The sequence below is a fragment of the Micropterus salmoides genome, unplaced genomic scaffold, assembly GCF_014851395.1.
Source record: "Micropterus salmoides isolate LMB-PRFRI ecotype aquatic unplaced genomic scaffold, ASM1485139v1 Ms_hic_scaffold_10, whole genome shotgun sequence".
NCBI lineage: Eukaryota > Metazoa > Chordata > Actinopteri > Centrarchiformes > Centrarchidae > Micropterus > Micropterus salmoides.
Genome location: NW_024040041.1, coordinates 28,499,522 through 28,506,533, shown reverse-complemented (window position 1 = coordinate 28,506,533; position 7,012 = coordinate 28,499,522).

The following is a 7,012-nucleotide window of genomic DNA, read 5'->3' as shown; positions in this document are numbered from 1 at the left end:
TTTTGTGTATTTATTTTGAGTTGAATTTCTAGGTCCAAGTCAGTTTTCTTTTGTGATTTTTATATCTGCCAACTCGACATGTTTTTTCGGTGGGTACTATACAGACTTCTGACAGTTTTTGAACTCTGCAAAACACATATGAATTAATTTGAATTGTGCATGGCAAGCTGTCCTCTTGCTTGATTGCGTTTGTTAACTCTCACTGCTACCATTAGGTATTTATCCCATTGACGCCCTATTGCGTTAGTAGGTCTTACAAAAAATAAAAACAGAGACATCCCTTGGTTTTCTAAAGACATAGCAGACCTAATCCATGCCAGAAATAATCAATGGTCTATAGCTAGAAAAACACAGAGTGCTAACGATTGGCGTCTTTTTAGAACTCTTAGAAATCAGTGTACAGCTCTCATTAGAAAAACTAAAGCTGAATACTATTTGGCACAAACGTCAATTGGTTTGCATGACGATTCGAAATTCTGTAAAACTATAAGAGCACTACAGAATAAGAAAGTTAACAGCTTCCCTCACCAGTTGAAAATAGTAAAATGCTGTTACAACAGAGAAGAGGGACACACTAAATGCTTTTAATGATCATTTTGAAAAGGCAGGGCACATCTTTGAGGATACATTTGGTGAAACCCCTCTTGCTCAACATAGTTCCCAGGTAGCAATAGGTGAAATTCCCCATGACAAACCCAACTCACAGGAAGCTTAGAATGATTTATTCCAGGCTGAACCTAGATTCCAGTCACTACAAGGGGAGTGGTTTGTTCTTCTGTTTCTTCTTTGAGCTTGCACCATTCTTTGAGTCAGATGTTTTGCAGAGCATTGACTCCAAGAAGGCAGCAGGGCCAGAATTTATAGTGAAGCCACTCACTTACATCTTTAACCTTTCCATTTACACAGATACAGTGCCTATTTCATGGAAACAAGCTTACGTCACGCCATTACTGAAAGCTGGGGATCCATTTGACACAATAATTATAAACCTATCTCAAATCTCTTGGTTTTAGCAACGGTTTTGGAGATTTTAGTGTCTGATCAATTAAAAACCTTTCTAGTTTCACAAATTTCCATAACAACATGCAATCTGGTTTTAGATCTGGCCACAGTACAGTTTCTTCCTCTTTAAAAGTTATTGATGATATAAAAAAGTTTTTCTGTATGGCTGTGTTCATTGACTTTACAAAGGCATTTGATACAGTAGACCATTTCATGTTAATCAAAACCCTGTTGAATATTGGTGTTGGGCATAGACCTGTAAATTGGTTTCACAGCTATCTCTATGAACATACGCTAATTGTAAGGCATGGGAATGTAACATCTGAACCTGCTGTACTAAAAAAGGGTGTCCCACAAGGATCAGTTCTGGGTCCTTTGCTTTTTTATCATCTATATAAACAATGTCTGCAGTAAGTCTAAACAATCACAGAATCATTTGTATGCGGATGATGCAATTATGTATTCTTGTGCCCCTACACCTCATTACAATCTGCCCTGTTTGATTTGAAGCTACTTTTAAATGCAAAAAAGATACAGGCGATGATATTTGCACCTATAAATACTGAAGTCCCAGCTCTTGCTATTAACACATTGCAAGATGAAGCCATTGAACTTGTTGATACTTATAAATACTTGTGTATCTGGCTGGACAAAGGTTTTACCTTTTAAAAACATATTGAAGCTCCTGCTACAAAACTTAAATTTACTCTGGCATTCTTTTAACCCTGATTATACACTGCACTGTAACTTTTACTGCCCTGTTTATTATTATTATTTTAATCCTATTTTTATTTTCTATTTCACAAAATTATATTTTAATGTGTATTTTTTCAATTTCCCTATGTTCCTTTTATGTTTCATGTAAAGCACTTTGCCTTGGTGGCATCACTCAAACTGCGCAGGATGCTACACTGGTACATTTTTATTTATAAAGCTATTTTAGGTCTTTTGCCTACTTATCTGTTTAAAATTTGTTCATATGCAAAGTACATATTATTTAAGATCTAGTGACGGACTACTTTGTAAGGTACCAAGAATGAGGACAGAAGCAGGAAAGAGGAGTCTGTCTTACTATGGCGCTTCATCCTGGAATGAACTCCAGTCTAGGCTTAAGATTGGTGCGCTAATTTCCTTAGCTGCTAAAAAAAGAATAATATGCATTTTTGTCTATGTAAATATTTTGTGAACTTTGTGTTTTTGTAAAATTGTGTTTTATTTGTGCTATAAAGGACTCCCTTGTAAAAGAGACTGGGTCTTAATGGGACATTTCCTGTTTAAATAAAAGGTTTATATATTACAAGTATTTATTGCTGCTCGTATGTTGTTAATTGTATCTCTCTAACTTTACTGTTGCTTGTATGTTGTTCCTTAAATGTAAGTCACTTTGGATAAAAGCATCTGTTAATGTAATGTAAATGTTCAGGTAATAGACTGGCTCTCAGGCAGTACAGTGTCTGGGTCCTGTAATAAATATATTTTCTATGAGCATCACATCACTGACTTCTTATCCGTTATTGATTAAAGTATTTCCACAAGACTGACATGATTCTTCCAGCCAACAGTGTGTCCCCATCGTCTGCTGCAGAAGTGCCTTCACCATGCCACATTTAATAGAACTTCTATTAACCCAGTGTTGACAGGTGCCAAGCCTGTATGCCTCTTATGAATAATACTGTCTGAATTAATGTTATCGTCGGGGAGCTCCACAAGAGTAAGTGTGTTGCCAGATACTGCAAGACGATGTCAGTCATATGTTGCATATGCAGTAGTCTGCTAGAATAATGTACCATAGGCTGTTTCCCCCTGGATCCCTTCTAACACAGGCCTCCCTTGGTTTATATCGAGGTCCAGCTCCGCTGCTGGGGTGAATTCTGGGGATGGTGGGCAAGACACATGAGCCTGTCTTTAGCTGATAAAATCAGTAAAAGAATAAAAAATGCAAGCAGGCCACAAATTCACAGATTACAGATTTACATGGGAAACGTATTTGGTTAGCTGTTGCACATGGAAATATAATAACTCAAAAGACTTAACACAAATAAAAAAAAGGTACATCAGCTTAAAGGGACAACCTAAAATTTGGGGTAAATACACTTCATGTAATTGTAATCTATTTGTCCACTAAAGACACAGATATGGGTGTTTAATGTAAACAGACTACACAAATGCAAAACAGACAGCATCCTAAAACTTGTTTCTGTGTAAATTATAATATAGAAATGGAGAGAGGAAGTGGAGTGCTCTTTTTTTCCCTCAAATGTGGAACCATCGTGACTCTCGTTGCTCCGTTTGTTGACTCTTCACAGATTTTCTTTTCTCTTGTGTGATTTGAAAAGAAATAAGCTGAGAAATCTGCCTTTTGAAACATTGGTTGTTGAAAACATGTTCATCTAGCTGCATATGAGCCAGAATGAGAAAGAAAAATGGGTCATGGGTTTAGGTGTCTAAGGAAAACTAGCCTTGGTCTTTCTGGATGGCTTTGTATTCAATATAATATACTTCAATTTAATTCAATCAAATGCAGACAACTGATTCTGATTAACTGTCGTGGTTAGCGCTAACAGCAGTGACCCGTTACTGCTTCACAAAAAAATAGCTTCATGAGTTGAATGTTTTTGATGTGGAGCAGCAGCAGTAGGAATTGTTTGGTTTAGCATTGGCAGAAACTCACTACAGCTGTGACGTTAGGAAAGGGAACAGAGAGGCTGATATAAATGAGACGTCAGTGACAGATATGTTTTTGTTTTCACTGTAAGCTACAATTCTCTCTTTATTCAATAGCAGAGTTCATTTTATTTTTTATCTTGTTTAGGCTTTTTCTTGTTTGTTTGCTAGTTGCATTGTTGTTTTCATGTAGACCCCAGGAACACTAGTAGCAACTTTATGGAAGCTAATGGGGATCCAAGTAAAGGATATACACTCAGTTGCCAGTTTTCAGTCAGATACAGTCTAATACACAATCCTCCAACTATATGGCCATTTTTGAGGCTGCAGTTTGTGGTGCTGTTGAATTGTTATACTGGCAGGTGTTTCTAATATTTTTTCCACCCCATTTATATCAATGAGGGTAGAATAAATAACAAACACCTAGTACAACAGCACCACAAACTACCAGTGGTGAAACGTTAAGCTTAAGTACAATTGTACAATTGTACAATTTTCCAGGTACTTGTACTTTACTTGAGTATTTCCACTATACAGGTGCTGGTCATATAATTAGAATATCATTAAAAAGTTGATTTATTTCAGTAATTCCATTCAAAAAGTGAAGCTTGGATATTATATTCATTCATTGCACACAGACATATATGATATATATGATATTTCAAATGTTTATTTTATTTAATTGTGATGATTAAAACTGACAACTAATGAAAATCCCAAATTCAGTATCTCCGAAAATGACAAAATACAAAAAAAGGATTTTTAGAAATGTTGGCCAACTGAAAAGTATGAACATAAAGTATGAGCATGTACAGCACTCAATACTTAGTTGGGGCTCCTTTTGCCTGAATTATTGCAGCAATGCGGCGTGGCATGGAGTCGATCAGTCTGTGGCACTGCTCAGGTGTTATGAGAGCCCAGGTTGCTCCGATAGTGGCCTTCAGCTCTTCTGCATTGTTGGGTCTGGCGTATTGCATCTTCCTCTTCACAATACCCCATAGATTTTCTATAGGGTTAAAGTCAGGCCAATTTGCTGACCAATTAAGAACAGGCATGCCATGGTTCTTAAACCAGGTACTGGTAGCTTTGGCACTGTGTGCAGGTGCCAAGTCCTGTTGGAAAATGAAATCTGCATCTCCATAAAGTTGGTCAGCAGCAAGAAGCAGGAAGTGCTCTAAAACTTCCTGGTAGACGGCTGCGTTGACCTTGGACCTCAGAAAACACAGTGGACCAACACCAGCAGATGACATGGCATCCCAAACCATATATATATATATAAAAATTGAACACAATAAAAAAAATTGACAGCTTAGATCAAATTAGGTAAAAATGGCTTTTATATAATAACTTTAAAAATTGTGATGACATTTTTATTTCAGTGAGAGGAGGGGCAGCCAGAAGAAATGTTGAGAAAAACAAATTGTGACATTGTGTTTTTTGTTAGATTACTGGGGGGGGGATCTTACCCCATGAAACCCTACATAAAGTAGCTGAAATTAGCCCCATGTGTATCAACTGCAAAATTAGTGACGCTTACACATTAATGCATTAATAATTATAATCAAATAAGATTTCTGGTATATATTCACATGCTTTGCAGTCACGTTAGTTTACCTGTCCAATAGGATGAAAGCCAACTCGGTTTTATCCATTTCAAGCCAAAGCGGCAGCCTCTCCTTGATTCAAGCATTTCCAATGTTGACAGTGTTTTCACCTGAAATTGATCTGATTCTCGTTGGTCCAGAGGGGCTCCACGAACTTTGTTGATGGATTTTATTATTACAAGTTTGTGTTGGAGTCTGTGTTGTGCAGGCAATTGGATCGTTTTATGTGACGAAACAACCCCTTCATGCACAGGCAATTAAAAGGAGATTCAATTAATTTAAAAACTACATATACCCCTTTAAGTAAGATTTTAAATAAAGGGACTTTAATTTGTAACAGCGTATTACTACAATGTTGTATTACTTCATTTTTCATAAATAATAAATCTGGGTAGGCTAGTTCATCAACTACTGCAAACTATACATGTTGAAAGTTCATTAGCAATTAACAGAATTCTTAGATGCATCAGTTGACAGTTTATTAAGAACACCTATAGCTTAAATAACTCAGTCCTCAATTTTATAAATGGGGTACACTTGGATCACCTCTATTAATTGAAAACATTAATGCAAGATAACATGCTGCCTCTTTCCCTGTGAATTCAGCATCGGCCTGGGACGGACAGGGATGGCGGGCTCCGCCACTAACAATAAAACCTAATGAGATTTAGGGAGATACTAGGTTTAGGTTTAGGCAACAAAAGTGGGCTACTTGGTTAGGGTTAGGAAAAGATCACGGTTTGGAACTTAAAAAATATTTAATGTTGACTTTATTTTACAAGGGAGAGGAACCTCCTTGTTGAAAGTCTGATTTCTGGCCCCCCAACCACCTCCTTACTTGGGCCCAATCCACACTACTGCGTTTTTGAATTAAAACGGAGACCTTCTGCTACGTTTGCACCTTCCGTCCAGACATAAACGAATACCTAAAACGGAGAAGTTGCTGCCGAGCCCGTTTTGATTTAAAAACTCCGGAGGGCATTTTAATGAGGACGGGCCAAAACGGAGGACTTTAGAAACAATGACACAGCCGCTCACGCCCAGCTCTCTGATTGGGTCTTGTAAAGCAGAAACACGATGCTACTGACCGGGTTTTTGACATGTATTTTTATTAAAATATTATGGACGGTGCACTTATTTGCCTACATTTGCACTTTGCATGTCGCCGTTTAGGCTACTTTGCAACGACTCCCGGTCTGTTTTCCACCGCCACACTCCGATTTTACATTCAGTAACAGTCCCAGCTCGTTATTGGTGCATGCAAAAAAAACCAAAAAACTGGTCTGATGCTTACTCTGTATTTATTAACTATGGAAGAGACCATCTGCTTCCTGTTTACACTGGCACGCGCATGCCCAGTGTACCTGAACGGGCCCTTGATGTGCGTTTTCAGTCGTTTTAATGTAGATGGAGATCAACTCCAAAACGCAGTTTAAACGCTGGTTAGGACAGAGATGTGTTCGTTTTAATTCTCCATTTGTAAACTAATACGGAGTAGTGTGGATGGGGCATTGGTCTTTAATTGTAACATTTACCATCCAAATGTGACACTGCAGGACTTCCCCCACTGCGTTGACCAATGACGCTATGGAGATCCCCACTGCCTTACAAACTGAGGGGAAGGGTCTTCGCCATGCCTCCATATATGACGACTTGGAAGTGAGAACGGGTCCAAACGCATGTTTTTACAAATATGACACCATTTTAAAAGGGACATTGACAGGCTTTCCAATAGTATAAGG